This window comes from Pholcus phalangioides, unplaced genomic scaffold (assembly GCF_987345545.1).
Source record: "Pholcus phalangioides strain wild (caught in Gottingen) unplaced genomic scaffold, Ppha-v1.0 ptg000039l_1, whole genome shotgun sequence".
Classification (NCBI taxonomy): domain Eukaryota; kingdom Metazoa; phylum Arthropoda; class Arachnida; order Araneae; family Pholcidae; genus Pholcus; species Pholcus phalangioides.
Window position 1 is genome coordinate 30,665,692 of NW_028301625.1, and position 18,349 is coordinate 30,684,040.

At 36.2% G+C, this 18,349-nt stretch overlaps 1 protein-coding gene across 1 annotated transcript in view; it reads left to right on the plus strand.

Moving 5' to 3' along the window:
* The window catches only part of LOC149065830 (glutamate-gated chloride channel alpha-like), a 58,080-nt gene that overhangs the window by 17,952 nt on the left and 21,779 nt on the right, over window positions 1–18,349 (plus strand). The window lies entirely within an intron of this gene.

The window sequence follows — 18,349 nt, forward strand, 5'->3', positions numbered from 1 at the left end:
GGATGATTTTTTACGTGGTAGAATTATCGGCCGCCTGGAATGTGGGCGTACTCAGATGGAAGCATCCGAGGAACTTGGAATTGCCCAAAGTGTCATCTCTAGGCTTTGGCAACGATTCCAAGATAACGGAAATGTCAGTAGACGATACAGTACAGGTCGCCCCCGAGTTACAACGCCGAATGAAGACCGGTATTTGGCAGTAACTGCCAAAAGAAGCAGACGGAGCACAGCATCCGACCTGTCTGGTCAGCTATCTGCAGCTACGGGTACCACAGTTTCAAGGCAAACCGTGTACAGACGTTTGGGAGATATTGGTCTATATGCTCGCAGGCCTGTCAGATGTGTCCTGCTCACGGCAACTCACTGTCGGCAGCGATTAGCCCGGAGTAGAGAACATGCAATGTGGACATCGTCACAGTGGGCTTGTGTGATGTTTACCGACGAGTCCATGTTTAGCTTGCAGTCTGATTCACGTCGGACTTTCATATGGAGAACGCCAGGTACCCGTTACCACCAAGACAACATCATTGAACGACACCGTTACGGTGGTGCAGCATTGCTCGTTTGGGGTGGAGTTATACTGGGTTCCAGAACAGATCTGCATGTTCAAACCGGAACCATGAAAGCCCAAATTTATCGGGACATCATTCTGGAACAACATGTACGTTTGTTTAGGGGTGCCATGGGCGCAGAATTTGTGTTTATGGATGACAACGCCCGTCCTCACCGAGCAAACATCGTAAACGAATGCCTTGAATCTGAGGATATAACCCGTATGAAATGGCCAGCATTCTTACCTGACTTGAATCCGATAGAGCATGTGTGGGACATGCTTGGCCGACGAGTTGCTGCAGCCCGTCAACCACCTCCTACATGTGTACCGGAACTTCGGAGAGCATTGCTTGCTGAGTGGAGTGATCGTCCCCAAGATCAGATCGATAATTTGATACTCAGCATGCCTAGGCGTTGTACGGACTGTATTTCATCGCATGGGAGACATACAATGTATTAACCATCATACCAATCATGTAATAGTAAGTTTTTGTAAAGGAGATATTTTTTACAATTGCTCCAGGGAGCAAAAATCTTAGTTTTTATGAATGGTATGATACATACACCATCGTTTTTGCTCTTTATCTTTTGTTTAATAAATGGGCTTTATATATATATATATATAAATATATATGCTTCGTCCAGAAATTAAATTTCTTAAACTAGTTTAAAATAAAAATAATGAATCAAAAATTAAAATTTAAATTTAAGTAAATTGTGAGACAAACTTCGGACAGATATGAGTCCTTTTTCTTCCTTCCTAATGAATAGAAATTGAAGGGTCAGGTTGTGTAGAGAGACCTGTCACATGGAAATTTCTGATGAATAAAAACGTTCGATCTTCACGTATGCGCAATGAATATAGCATACCTGGCTATAAAACCAACCTGTCTAATATTCTAAAGCAATTTACATGACCGACAGAGTTTTATACAATGTGAAATTATATACGATGAATGTGTAGTTGAAAAGCATTAAAAACTGCATATGTCATGATTTTTGAGCACTTAAAAATGCAAAAGTATGCACTTAAAAATGCGAAAATGTGCACTTAAAAATGCGAAAATGTGCACTTAAAATGCGAAAATGTGCACTTAAAATACAAAATGTGCACTTAAAATACAAAATGTGCACTTAAAATACAAAATGTGCACTTAAAATACAAAATGTGCACTTAAAATACAAACTATGCACTGAAAATCCCAAACTATGCACTGAAAATCCCAAACTATGCACTAAAAATCCCAAAATATGCACTGAAAATCCCAAAATATGCATTAAACACCCCAGAATATGCACTAGAAATCTTAAAAATGTCAAAAATTCCGAAATATGTACAAAAAAATGAGAAAATAGTGCATTAAAAAAATCACCATGCAAGAAAAAGGCGTTTTTAAAAGGCATCTTTTCTATTTCTTAGTGCATATGTATTCATTTACAAAAACATATCCCCTCATATATATATATATACCGCATATGCAAATAGCTTCTACATTTTCTTCTAATACTTTCACGGATTACTATTTAAGAAGATGACTCTATTTACAGTATTTTTCTTACTAAAATATGGTCATCAGATCATTTGAATATCATTTTTCTTTGCTGCGATTTCTAGCAGCCCTTTATTTCCACACCCTTCTGCAATTTTACTAGTAATTAGCAAATTTGCATTTGAAGCAATAAATTGCAATTTTACGCAAAATTTAGTGATATCCCGTATGTGAGATCGTAATTTCCCGCATTCTTCTCGATGATATATGGTGAACCTAAGTATGAGGTTTTATTTTATTTGATCTCGCATATGGATGTTACTAATATAAAAATTCAACGGTTGAATAATTTTTCAAGCCTGCCTGCCGACCGCCTATGACATCATCGTGGACCACTTCTGATCCGCGGACCATAGGTTGAGAAAAGCTGACTTGATGCAATTGGTGAATTTTATAAGTATGAAAAAAAATTCCAAATGAGTATAGTATGTGTGATGATCGGACACCCATACAGTGATACGATACATGTATGAATTATCATATATAGTATATCATATAGTACGATTTATCATGTTTACAAACGACGCGACGCTTGGGTATTATGCATAATCGCCGGTAAAAGTGGGGTTTTTTTTTAGTACTTATTAAGTTTACCAACGACACTTGAGTACTCTTTGGGTATTATGCATAATCACCGGCATAAAAGTACGCAGACTTTTCTCGAGGCGGGGTTTCAGATTCCTTTTTCCTCCTGGGGGCGGGGGTTTACGTTTTTCCCTGCAAAATAACACTATATTCTTGACTCGGGGGGGGGGGGGATTAGAACCCCAAACCCCCCCCCCCCTGCGTACGCCAATGATCACCGGTAATAGACACTTAGGGAAATTAATCAAATTTACCAACTTAAATTACTATGAATAATCGCGGGTAAAAGTAATGAATTTAGGGAAATTTATCAAACTTACCAAAACGCTTGGTAAGTATGCATAATAACCCCATTTATCACGTTTAGCGTAACATTTGCACTTCTGAGTAGAACTTTACCCGGAAAAGTAAATATAAGCTCGTGTGTGTTCACAGATTATGTAATCGAGTTCAAAGCTGATACCAAAATCGATAAAATAATTTTTTTGAGTAATATAGTGGATTATCGAATTAGATTTTTATGTTGGAGTTCTACCCTTGTCCAAACAATTGTATTGAATTATCAAGAAAACCAATTTCCAATTTTTTTATTATCAACGTACTTTACATAAAATATACATTACTTTGAACGGGAAATGGCTTACTAAACACGCAATCGTGAGATGCCCAGTCAAGCGTATTTACTGAAAATGACGAGGACTTCATATTTGGGTTTGAATGGATCAAAAATTTTATACAGTAAAAAATACTTATACATCTTATATTGCGAAGTTCTTGTTTGTTGCTTTTACAGGTCTTTGAACCTTAATTGCAAAACGTGCACAGTGATTCCAAGGCATTTACTGCATTGGCCTCGGTCCAATCAAACCACCATATTGTTAAACATTAATAAACGTTAATTAATTATTACGAAAAGTCCAAAGAATCGTTTCATGAATCAACGACGGTAAACTTTTGAAGCACTAATTTATATGACATTTTTTTTTAGGTTAGATTGCTTCCACGAGAGATTTCATATCAATTGAGGAATGAAAGTACGCGGGAGAGAGTAACTGAGGTTTATTTTGAGCGATGAAGTTATCTTTCTTGATTCTTTTCACCTCACAAACTGAACACGGAGAGCTTTGTTCGAAAGTTACTGCTCTGAATGCAACGATACAAACGACGCTTTCATTAAGTGTCTTCAGTAGTCTGATTAAGAACATTTCCAGGTGGTAGAGTACTTTCAAAATATCTCCTTGCATCTCTCGACAATCGTGTTTTCTTTTAATGTTTTGGCGAACCCATACGACCTCAGAATGTTTTCTTAATTCAGAAGTGTCACAACAGCCATAGTTTTGTATTTCAGCTAAAAAAACGAATGTAATAGAAAGAGATGAACGTGGATACCCCTAGAAATTATGATTATATTTCTGTAGATTGTTACGGTTCCTATTTATGAGTACCTGACATATATGATACAGTTATCAATGCCTGAAATGACTTTTACCCCATAAAGTGGTTATTAGTTATTTCGTTTATGTCTATACAATCTAAATAATTGAAGACCCTCCTGACCAAACTGCTTCGTTTCCCTGAACATTTTCAAATGGGAGTTAAATATATAATGATGGGAGCAAAATAAAATGCTAGAAAAAGAAAATAATGTTTGTTGATCCTTTATTTACTAAAAGGATAACTTGATTCAGTTAATTTCAGCACTTGGTAAGCAATTACTTTTAAATTGCATACTAATTCCACATCTTTTGCTGCTCCAAACGGAAAAATAATATGTTTTATCCATATATAAGAAAGTAAGAAACCTCAAATAATAATTAAAAATTTTAAAAATAGATCTATCTGTTTCTTGCTGTTTTGTTGTAAACATTGTTTTTTCTGATCTGAAAAGATATCTATAAAAATGGCGTAAGCTGCAAATGTAATAATCGTACACGTTTTTCTTCCCATATTTCTACATTTATGTGCCCAGCACTTTTGTTATAATTTGGCCGAGAAGTATAGATTTTGCGACATATAGACCCGGTCATTTTTTCTAGTAAAAAAAAAAGCCTTAAATATGAAACTAATACTGATGGAAAACTTTGGGTTTTAATCCTTTAACCCTTAAGCAGAAATTAAAATGCCATATCTTTTTAATGAAATAGACTTTCTTCCGATTTTCAGCAGATGCAAAGTAAGTGGTATTAAGGAAAAGTGTTCCATTGAGAAATCAACTTTACAAAATATTTGGGCTTGTCAATGCTAAAATAAGAGGTTTCAGGGAGGCTAGATATCTCGTCGATGTCGCTTAAAGGGTTAATAGACATCAGTTTCTATAGTTTACGTTATTGTAAAAAAAAATAACAATTTATGTGAAAATATAGATTGAATTGAATTTTTGATCGATTCAAGTTGATAAACTAAAAAATGAAGCAGGTCCTATCTGGATGAAATTGAACAAGGGGTGAAGAATAGAAATACATTTTTTTTATACATTTGGCCAACGAGAGTAACCGGATACTTAAAAGATGCATACGCCTATATTTCTACAAATAAAAGAAACATCTCTCGTGGACGTTCGAAACGTGTTCCAATCGCGTAAAAGCATGGAATGCGATGAGAATTTTTATTTATTTTTTTAGTCACATTTATATATATTTGATAAAACTTTTATTTTCTCCTTCCGTGGACATAATAGACACGTTACTTACACGTAAAAACTTTTTACAGCATTGAAGTGATCTTTTTAGTAAACTCTTAGGAATAATGAAAACAGTTTTCAACCTTTAATATCAGTTAAATAAGAAAAATTGAATTAAAGAAACGAAAAAGTAAATTCGTATCAAAAAAAGCAAAATTCAAAAATGATATTTAAACGTATAAGTGTACATAATACTGTTTCAAAGGATATTTATCTCATATATAGTATCAAATCCTGAACAAGTTAAAAAAGTTTTTCTTGCGTGTCTTGACTATTTAGTCTATTCAGTTTCCGTATTTTTGCTCTTAAAATGAATGGGAGCATTCGTTTTCGTAGTAACTGCAGTATATTACAACAACAAAAAGCTCAGACGTGTACTGTATTTAGATCTTCGAGGGTTTTCATAAAAACAACAAACTTCTGCTTGTCTAGATTCTTGATCATATCCGCTCACGCTATGAGAGGAATTTTTTTTTTCATACGATTTCAGTCTTCGTATAGTGGAATGCTTAAAATTCCATCATATAATCATATAAGCAACGTTTCCTGGCAACACGAAGAAACTTTCATGTTTCGCATGTAAAATTATATTCCATTGTGAAATAATATCCACTGTGTTGTGTTATTAGACATCCATTCTTAAACAAGCCTGAATGAATGAACGCCAGAACTTTGACACTGGACTTATCCTGTTGCCGAATACAAAGTAAAAAATTTATTAACATAGTTTGTTTAATAGTTAATGATAATAATATTGGTGACATAGTTCATTTGCATCAGTCACAGATACAATAGTCCTTCTCTGTCCCAGAACAGTCAAGGTGAGAACACAGAACAGGCATGGCCCCCACATCCTGTAGCGGGGCCCCTAGTCTGGGATCTTTTGCGGGCCCCTCGGTCAGACTTTTAACGGGCCCCTTCTGTAGCTAATTTATAGCGTGAAAAAGCAAAATAAATTATGATAATCGTCCCAGGCCCCAGTGCTAGAGCCCTGTCAGCCCCCCATCTCCTATGTGGGGGCCATGAGAACAGGGCACACGTTATTCCAAAACCCTCTTCTATCTTCCGAAAACTTCCGATCTTGAAGAGATATTATGCATCGTCTTTATGTGGTACAGCAAATGGTACAAAGCTCAAATCAGATGATATACTTATAGCATTCCATATAACCCGACGCACCATCCTTGAAAAAAAGCATCCCATCTAATCGCCATCCCATCTTTTCCCACCCACGACTCTCTTAACTTTGTCGTCGTTTATCCGTGGCTATCCAGAATAGGGAAAAAAAGAATCATTTCAAAGAACTGAACGCGCGCACATCAATACACCCATTTCTTGCGACACCCCTAGGAGCCACGACGCACACTTTGAGTACCACTGAGTTATGGTATTAATGTGTCTGTTATTGTTCTTTGACAATAATAAAATCAGTCAGGATCAATACACTACTGAATATTTCCATTTCATCATCACTCGAATTATTTGGGAATTGTAAATGATGGGCCTACTCGTATTGATAATTCAGTGCGACTGCGTTGTGTACGTTAGATTTACTTTATGCATACATTGAGTACCACATATAGATTGGCAGAACTAACTTCACACACAATTACAATTACGCACGTTAGGTATGCATACTTTCGGATAGAGATATCTTATATTATGAAACTTCATGTTAAGGAATAAAGATGTGGGGTGAATCTCCTAACGACAGATCTCCAACACGTATATGTAGAGTTAAGGTATTGCATATGCATTAAAAGATTTGTGCGTCGTCTTTGTTTGTTTGGGAGGGTATCAGGTTCAATAGGGTATTGTACTTGAAAAAAATATTTGGCGCCACAGTGTCATTTCGGTGTAAAGGGTGACATGACTATTTTAGTAACATGGCAGTGAAACGAAACGAGAATTCAGAATGTTTTTGTTGGGAGGCATTCTCTCGACTAGTTGTCTCTTATTTTTGGTGACATTAGTGATGTGAGATGTACCTTTCCCCAAGTTAAAATATAAAAAAAAGTAAGCGAGAAAAGCCAGAAGATCATTGATCAATGCGGTGTTTTTAAGGCAACATTAGTGAGTTCATGCAACGAACCCCCATTCACAGTTTTGTGGGAAACGTTTTTTTTTCCAACTCCTGAGGTGTCACATTTTTATTCTCAAAGTAACGCTGAACGTATTCCAAAGACACCAGCAGTTTTTTTTAGTTGAGAAGTCACACGTTGATGATCCAGTTACTACTTGAAAAACGTGACAAAAGTGACGGGAAAAATATATAACGAAAACACGTATCTTCCCGTTTTAAATGTAAATGTTTTCTTCCCGCGTTGATTTCAGACCGTTCCTACAAACCCCCCATTCGGAATAACAAATTACTTTCGCTTTGAATATTACCTAATTTATGTTTTCTTTACACTTGTATTTACAGTAAAATCACTATGACAAGTAGTACTATATAATTTCTTTTGTAGCTGTTATCATTATTCTAAACAAAAGTGAAATGCGTTAGAGTAAATTTCCGCTTGCTCAAGAAAAGTGATTCTCATCCACAGGCACTACCAATTCTCATCTGATGCAAAATACAGTATTTTTCAATTTGAACTCAATTTACTTCAAATAAATACAAGTAATTCTAAAAAATCTACGAATCATTATAATTTGGTGGATAATGGTGGACCCACCCCAGAATTCGGTCCTCTCGCCATTATTATTTTAATTCATATAAACGATCTACACACCTAATTCAATCAGTTGCCATATCAGACTCTTTGCAGACGATTGCGTCATTAACCAAACAGCGCACAATAAATCCGACCAAAAATCGGTTCAACATAGCCTCAACATTATATCTCCGAATAGTGTTCGCCCTGGCAATTGCCCCTTCAACTCCTCAAAAACAGTTTTTATGAAACTTACTCGAAAAAGATTTCCCCTTGAATTTTCTTACTCCATCAACAATTCTATAATCACGGAGGTTTCTCATTATAAATATTTGGGTGTAATAATTTGTGCCATCCTCCGTTGGAACCTCCACGTCGATTATGTCTTTCATAAGTGTTTCCAACAACTCTTTTTTTTTGTTCGCCAAAACCTTAAAAACTCCACCCGTCACCTCCGATGCTTCCAGACTTATATCCTTCCAGTATTCTCATATGCCTGTGAAATCAGGGATTCCGCGTACGATCTCCAATGTAGACAAGTTAGAATCCATTCAAAATAAATCCGCTCGCTTCATTTTAAACTGCTGGTCTGCCTCCGTTACTGAACTTAAGCGCTAACTCAATATCCCGCCGCTTATATATAGACTCCATTCTTAGACATATCTCTCAACTTTCTTTTTCAAAATATTCCGTGGCTTTTTTCATATCGACACTTCCTATATTTATTCTAACTCAACCTTCACACTTTTCCAATAGAATTAATTATTCCCCAAAATTGAAACCCATCTTTGCAGCCGCAGACTGTTTCAAATTTAGTTTTTTTTTCTCGGACAATTACCGATTGGAACACCCTCCCATCGAACATTATTGATTGTACAATTTCCGATTTTACTTGTAATATACACCGTCGACTCTGTCAAATTTCACCACCGCATTCTCTTTTATAAGCCTCTGTCAAGCAATATTGAATAAATAAATGCTTTAGCGTTGCTTGCTTCGACCTTAATTATTTCTTGACAATGTTCAAGATAAAGCAAAGATTTTTGATTCATAAATTATTGTCTCCGAGATATCAAGAAAAAATATGCATTATATTTCCAGTTAGACCGCATTATAAATTTTATCTTGTTCAAGTTTTCTGGAATATTCGAACTCTGTTCAAACTTCAACCCTCATCATATTTTATGTTTTGGATACAAAATAAGTCTTAGATCAAAATAAGTGCTTAGATTTCAAATAGGGCGTGGTATCCCAGATCGATAAGATACTCGCCTAACGTACCAAAGGATGTTTAGAGGTGTCGCGAGTTTGATACCCGGTTCATCCTTGTCAGAAACTTTCTGGACACGGGTACAACAGAAACTGTGACGTGCCCACATAAAAAGATTACTACCGCAGGGAGTCCCACATCGAGGGGTTAGCGCACGAACCTCTCGGTGAGTATAAAAAAGGCTGCCGTTCGGAATCGGCAATAAATTGTATGTCCCAGTCTAATTAGCCCTCGTGCGCAGAAAATGACCGTTGTGCGACAAAAATGATCAAAGATTCCAAATAAGTGGAAAATACTTCAATCTAGGTAAGAAAATTTCCATTTCCCATAAAATCTATGTATTTTTATTTCCTCTGGTTGGACATACCACCAACACCCTTTCAATTACGTTAATTTTCTGACTTATACGATTATTATATTTGAATATTATTATCGTTTTTCAACATTGAGTAGTTCAGTGTCAATGTCATTGATGGGCATGTGATACGTGCCTTTATATCCGCCAAGTAAATCCAGGTCTCAAGGCTAAGTACTGAAAGATGTCTTTGGGGGAAGAAGACAGTAAAAAAATTCGTATTTTCTGGCAATTTAAGCTGTTTGTGTTGACGTAGAATAAACGCGCAAACTTCTTCTGCGATTATAAACGCGGTTCTTGGATATTTATAATATATTTTGGAACGAGATTTTTACGAAGACCGAGATGACACGAAACAAAAAAAATAAAACTGCTATTTTTAACATTTTACCCAACCGCAGTAGGGAAAGTGAAGAAACATAAACGGAAAGAAATTCTTTTCTTTCTTTTTTTCAGGTCAAACACCTTCCTAATTAGAATTATGTCAAAACTTAAATATTCTTTCAATCAATCAGTAAGTCTTGATGTTTTAATGCTATCTTTGATTTATCGAAAATATTATTTGATATAGTGTGATTAGTTAGCGATTTTGTACGTTAAACCAATCCGGCCAAAAAAAAAACTTTCGTGCATGATGATTGCTTCCATATTCAGAAAGGGATCCAAAATATCACGTGCAATCACGTGTTTTGTTAATGGAATCCCATTATATGAAAAACACTATTAAATCGCATTTCATGATGCCACAAAAATGATTAAAAGATATTGAAGAATTTGTGGTCGTGATATTAACTATGTTGAAATATAACATGGTTCATATGACAAACATAAATTTTGCGTTTTATCCCCCCTTAATCATTTTTTTCTCCTAAAACTTAAAGCGACTATGTGTGTATACCCCAAAACGACTGAGAACTAAATTCTACTGGATCATTAACGTGATGAACAATTACAGACCATGTTTATTTGTAACTAAAATATATATGAAAATGCAATATTGAACAATATCAGCTTCGTAAAAAGTTGCGAAACAGTTAAGTATACTTATATTATATGTATGAGTTAAAACATGAAAACTCACATTATAACTTGAAAATATTATAAAAAAACACTATTTTCTCCATGAAACAGAACACATAAATGCACTTAATGCACATTCATAGATTTTTTTGAAGCGTTTTATGTGTAACAATAATTACAGCAACTTGCAAATATTTGAAATCGATACATCTAACCTATTCAATTTTTTTTCCAACTCACGACAAGAATAACTATTGAAGTGCCAGCTTTTTAATGGGTGTAGTTTCATATTTGACTAGCTGTTACCATCGGCTTCGCTCGCGTGAATTTGGTAATCTGAAAATTTTTCGGCGGTAATTTACACCACATAACATTTGGACCTGTCATGATCCCCTTAGGGATTGAATTTCCAGAAACCCCGTCTTATAGTGAGTCTATACGATAAAATATAATACTGACCAAATTTCATATTTATAGCTTCGGTGATATCGGCTCAGCGATGATTGTCTCATATAACCTTTGAACTCCCCCCCCCATGACCCCCCCCCAGATGTTATATTTCGAAAAAATCCCTTTTTAGTGAGTCTCTACATTACAAAAAAAAAATACTGACTAATTTCATATTTATAGCTTCAGCGGTTTCGGCTCGGCATGATTTCTTGTCACATAACCTTTAAACTCCTTTATGAAAGGAGGAAAGGAGCGTTGTCCATTTGTTTATGCTGTTTTTTCTCAACGTTTTTTAGGTTTCAGAATTCAAATATCTCAGCGAATAGTGTACAGGGTGTTTCAAAAAGAATCACCCGTTTTGAAATTCGTATATTACGAAAAATATTGAACACAGATACTTAAGATTAATTTTATATTACATGGTTAATCAAAGTTTTTTTTACAAACCAAATTGAAGGTGCTCAATATGTCCACCTTAGGATGCACGGCATATGTTTATACGGTAGCCATTTCATCCCAAACGTTTGCGAGTGTGTTTTCATCCGCTGCGAGCGAATTTCTCTGGACTACGTGCGAAACTCTGTCGGATGCGCTCCACATTTTTGTCCTATATGCGGGGACGGCCAGGGGATTTTCCTTTGCACAGACAACCCGTGTCTGGGAATTTTTTATACCATCGCCTAATGCTCTGAGCGGTAGGAAAATCAACACCAGGGTATTGTCGACGAACAGCGCGATGAACAGTTGTTACGGACTCAACTTCGTGAAGCTTCTTGGAACACAAAACGATTTCTGTTGTGCAGTCGCCATCTTGATAACACTGAAGTGGTGGCCGAAGGTAGAGCGTTAGCGCTACCTGTCGGCAATTGCGTGAAACTCGAGATTTTCCTCTTTCTACCTATACATTATTCGATCAAAACGGATTAAAAGCTGAATAGTTATGATTTTTTTTTTAATCGCATGATTCTTTTTGAAACACCCTGTAGTTAAAAACATGGAATTATGGGATTTTTTTTTTGTTGGGCTTATAAGAGACAGTGGGACAACTTTTTCTAATTGAAAGTTAGAGGACAGGGGGACTATAAAAAAAATGTAGATTTTTTTATTTCGTTACCCACCATTATTTTAAAACCTCTTAAAACCGGTACAGGGTGATTTCCGAACACATTTTGAGATTTTGAGACTTTTTTAAATTGAAATCATAGCTCTACGGCGAACGGTTGATTAGATAAAGGCCGAATCAGGACTTACAGGACACCCTGTGTAAACAAATATCGGGGAATCACATATATCGTAAACGCGGGCTACTTTGGTCCTAAGATCCTTCTTTGGCCCAAAACGATAAAATAATAAAAACGCACTCATATAAAACTGTAGCATTTTCGAAACTAGTTTTTGCAGTTTTTCCTAAGTAGCGGCACTAAGCTAGGCAACTGAATGTACCGGGTAATTCATGAATGGTTTTCCAGGCAACAGGAATAGTTGTTTTGTATTTGTGATTGTAAGTGTTGCTGTGGAGGTTGTAATCCAGCTGTGTAGTTAGGTGGGTGCCTAATTAGAAACACAATTTAATGCTTTTACAGTAACTGTAGTATGATTGAAATTTCGTTTGATCTTTCATTTCCGAAAACATTAAAATAAATAATAAATTTATTAATTATTAAATTATTATTTATTAATCATAAATTTTTCGAAAACAGTTTAACTGAGAAAATTTAAGCTCTGTTATAACCTCAAAAATACGAGCTACTTTTGCCTAATATTTTGATAGGTGAACCTAAATTAATAAGTAAACACCCTTGATAATGTGCTTGTAAGGTACTCTTAAAAAAAATAAATATGCAATGTGTACTTATGTTTATTTTTTTTGTCTTTTTTTGAAGTTTTGTTTTTTCCAGACTGGAAAGTGTTGCCATATAAATATAAGAGTTAGCCTGCAAGTCGAAGTTATGCAAACTGCAGCAATGACCACCATGGCCCCAATAAGGATCGGGCTGACAAGGCTCCATCTCCGGGACGCGTAATTACAATCCTTACTCTCTTAGTAGCACAGGAAACATTAGCACGCCGGTGATTGGTTACTGCGAGCAAGAAAAGCTAGGAAGACGTCACAAAAGGCGGAGTTTTGGGCGAAACTGAAGTTCAAAGTTCATTGACGAAAAATGAAAGCATTTTTTATTGAATCAGTGAATGATAGCTAGGCCAAGCTTCGCGAGCCGTTATTATTTTCTTCTCGATACACGTGAACCGCATTTGATTAAATCAGAAACGGAAGTGGAAACATTTTTTAGTAAATCAATAAATGACAGCAAAGATGGGGAAAAGAAATTTGAGCGGGTTTCAAACCGAATCGAACGCACAACCTTCGGTACGTGAGCCCCGTACTGTAACCATTACTCCATTGGTGGATGTTAAATACCGGCACAATTAAATGTATCTATTGTTATATGTCGCCAGCAAAAATTTCACCAGGAGTGACGTAATGGTTCATCACTCATTTCGGCTAAGACACCTTCATATACCAAATAAAGGGGTTCTAATTTCGGCCAACCACGATGCGGTGAATTTATTCAATGTAGCTAAAAATGTAGGGATTTTTTATAAGCCCCCGGGACGATTCTCGTCATATTTTCTTTTTTCACGCTATAAATTCACTATAGGGAACCGCTAAAGATCGCAGCCTAGAGGCCCTGCTCTCTCGACTATCACTGAGGACATGATGATCACCTACAAAACCGTTTAGATGCAATTAAATCTAAAGGCAAGCTACAGATCACTTTACCCCGAAACACCATTAAAAGTAAACTTAAAAATGCAAACCAGGCCATCCCAAAGGTATGTAGTGCCGAGAAAGAACTAGCATTTGCTATTCACTTTGATAAAATGTACGATTATAGTTTCCCAATAATTAAGCCTTCAAAGCCTGTCGAAGAGGAGTTTATTGGAAAGTGAATTTTTGAAATTTTTAAAAAATGGATCTAAGTAACCAAGTAGCCTGTGCTTAGTGTACGCTGAAAAGGTACAAAATTTGCAAACCAATCCAATAATTGTTAGCTTTCCCTCCCCCACGGTCGAGCAGAACTACAGAATTTGGAAGAGACGTGAACTCCACGAGCTTGTAAAGCATTCTGTTGTAGCATTGTAGAATTCTGTTTGTGTGTGAATTCTAAATCTAAATCACAAATTTCTATCGATTATCACTGGGGAAACCTACCTATAGTCTTAAGAAAAAAGACCCTGGCATACTAACAATTCTGAGGTGTTCCATGAATTCTGCAGAGTAGTCTCTAGTTTTTTTGGATTGCGAGGATGTGAGTTTCTCTGTTTCTCAAGGCGTTGTTGACATTCCTATCACAATTGAGGGGAGGGGGCAATGAAAATGACCTAAACTAAAATTGAGTGACCCTTCAAACCATTTTCCGGTGACTCTAGACTTGAGTCGTGGCCATTGGCGTACGCTAAGGGGGAGTTTTGGGGTTCTAACCTCCCTCAAGCCGAGATTAAAGTGTTATTTTGCAGGAAAAAACTTAACCCCCCCCCCCTTTTGAGAAGAAAAAAAAATTGAAACCCCCTCCCCTTGAGAACATTCTGCGTACGAATATGGTTGTGGCTCATTTTCTTGCAGGAAGGGGTCGAACCCGTTAGAATTAATTGAAGAAATATATAGGTGTAACTCGTCTGAGAAAAGATGTTCATATCTTTCCCACACACACAGATGTCGCAAATCTAGAATTTTATTTATATCTTCAAGTTTTTATTATTGTGAATGCACAAAATACTAGTATACTGAGATAGCTATAGTGTCTATGTTCCCTGTTAACATGTGAAATCCATGGTTTGATGAAGTTTTCTCCAACGAAGGGGGGGCATAGTTGCATTAGATCATATCTCATGCTATTGAGCGAAACGATTCTCTCCAGTCAACGTCAGTCTGCCCCCGAGTGGCGTGGTGGTACAATGCTCGTCTACCACCGTGAAGGTCGCTGTCACGGTCCTGCGTTCGAATCCGAGGGAGGGTGTAGTTAAGGTGTTTTCCCTAACGAGCTTGAGGCGGCCGCCGATAGAAAGCGCATTCATTTCCAACCCATCTCATTAATGGCAATAAATTGCGATATGGCCAGAGTTGGTGTTTGACGAAGTAGTCGACGACAATCTCATTCATTTATAGTTTTTACGACCCTATTGTCGTAGGTTATTTGTGTAAGTGGCTGCCGGAATTTCCGTCTTCTCGGTGTACCCTTGAAATTGGTATATATGCGGTTATCCAAACATCGTCTCTGTGATCCCTTTCCCGAGTTCTAATTTTCAAATCAAGTTGGAAGTCACTTAAATTGAAGTAACCTGTCATTTTAACCTCCTCAGTGCCTGCGTCACCTGTGGGAGACACTAAACAGCACTGAAAAAGTCCACCTAGTTAAATGAAATGCTCTCAGAGCCCTTAAAATGAGGTGTAGATGTTGTAAACATTTAGAAGTGACTTATTCATACTCATATGTCGACCGAAACTAATTTTAGGCAGTTTCACAGTTAAAAATAAACAAAAAACGTAAAATCCCAGATGACCTTGAGGACTGAGGAAGTTAATGGCAGAAGAACAAGCATAAAAGTTCCCACATTGTTTGTCATTTTCTATAATAACTGGCAGAAGTAATTAATCACGTATATGGATGACAGTGACGTCAGAATCAGGGTGCTGCATGTGCTTGAGCACCCACAAAATTTTGTATCACGCGGCAGAGCTTCCCCAAAATTAATTCAGAAATAAAGGTCTCCGACGTAAAACTTGATTCGAAGATCCACCAAGGTCTGAAGCACTTACGATGCTCCCTGAGTTCTGTTATCAGTGAATGTGTTATTTTTGCCATTTGTTTTTCACCTGATTTTCGGTTTCACGTAAACATAACCATTTTGATTTTGATTATGTTTCTATACTTTATTTTCACATCAAAATCCATCCCATGCTTTTGTGTTCAATAGAACATAGGATATTTCTTCATGAGTGCTCAAATATCCGTCCAGGAATACGTGTCGGTGAATTATGATTTTGTTTTTCACTGAAATTTCAGTGAACTATTAAAATGTTGCAGTTCATTCATTTTTCGAATCTGATTCAAAGACTAAGGTATTATTATTATTTAATTAAAATGCAGATTCATTTTTAACCAATAGAACAGGTAAAGTTAACGGTAAGAAGAAGAAATAGAGAACTTTTGCGACACAGGTGTCAGCTTTTCCTACGCAAGAAGCATCATTATTTGTGTTACAATGACATTAATATGAATGAGACCAATTTTTTTCGATCAAAAAATAAATCATCTCTCGTGCCCGAATGTTTTATTGATTTATTCAAAAAATATTGGAGTATGACGAAGTATCATCTCTGTTGAAGCTTCTAGCATTTAAAATGATATCTGAACCAAATTTGGCATCCTTCGATGAGGAATGCATGCAAATATATCGCTCAATTATGCCTTGGTAATTTCATTACGAATAATTTATTAATTAAGCACAATAAGAAGTTTCCATGTTCATGGGGCTCGTATGTATAAGAGGGTAAAAAATATGCAATTCAACATATGCATGTTCGATAAAATATTTCGTAATGATTTGAAGCCTTTTATCGTTATAATTTAAGCTCTTGGTTATTATCATTAATTGATGTAATTCAACGTGGTAGGGGTGTTACCGTGAAAATAAAATTTTGTGCGGGCACCCTGTCAAAAACGCAATTAGAAAGTTGTTGCCCGTTTTCCCCTGAGACCAATAAAAAACTTCCACATTTTTAAGTGCATGATTCGCAGAGATATTTGAATTCCAAAAATTGGAGGAAAGTTCAGAAAGAGCATCATGAACTAACGGACAACACTTCTCTCTATATTATTCTTTCAAAACTTTTCTCCGATTTTTGAATTCAAATATCTCTGCGAATATTGCACTTGGAAACGTAGAAATTTTTGTTGCCCTCAAGAAAGACAGGCAACAACTTTCTAATCGGGTTTTTGAAGACAGGGTAAAAATTTTATCGTTTTTATATGCGCTTTGTGGAGAGCTTAATAATTGAATATGGCATATAAAAATTAGAATGAACTCCTTTCTGGCAGAGCACTTTTAATTTTTCAAAGCTTAAGTTCGATTTGAAGGGCTTTAAAGCACTAATCCGTCTCATTGCCATTAAATAGCTACCAGTTCTGAATTGCTTTTATGCAAGCTCAAATCCACCAGATGGATCGACCTCTTCATCATAGGCACCGGAACGTAGCAGCTGAAGCCATTTGAGCCCGCCCCCCCCCCATAATACATTTTGAAAGGGGACTGAGCTTCCCCCAATAATGTCTGAAAAAACAATGCAATGTACCTTCTCTATCCTGCGTACGTGCAGTATATACGGGATGACCAGCACCTTTTAACGCCCCTAATGTTTTCCTTCATGTCGGCGCCTCTGCTCTTCATATTTCTATTGTGCTTTAAAATGTTATTTTGCATCGCAACTCCGTTGTACTTTGCCCCCCCCCCCCCGTTGCCTTCTTTTTAAAAACAATATCCCCTATTCAGTTTCAAAATTTCGAATAAAAAACAAACGAGATATTCAGTCCCATAAAATCACAAATGTAGTAGATTGACTACGACAAATATCAGGTACTGTGAGTATCCATCTTGCTCATTCTATTCAAATATACAGCTCTAAGCAAATAAAATAAGTCGTTATCTTTCAGATACAAAAATTGAGCTATTAAAATTTTTTATTCAAAGTGGTATGACGTATGAATTACCCTAATACTCTATTGTCATTCGACGAGACCAAACACATGTTTCATATGAAACAGTATTTTGAATTTTGCAATTTCATGTCAATAATATACGACTGTGATAACCACAACACACACACATTTTCCTTATTTTTCTATGCCTGAATTTAAAATTGTTCTGAAATTTTCTTTAGTTTACCGAAATTGCTCTCAATCAATCGTTACAGTGTAATATGAGCTCGTTCCACATGCGGACAACGTCATTATTCAAAACACTCAATTCTTCTTTTTTATTTTCGAGCTTTTGAATTGATTGCATATAAAATTTTGGAGGATAAAATTTAGCTATATAAATGTAAAAGGAAAAATTTGTACCGGTTCACAGAGTTTCAAGTATCAAATTTTACTTGATTCTAGATACTCTTTCGGAGCATCCATAATGCTAAAGTAATCAATTCAGAGGGCACCTATCGTTTTTAAGACA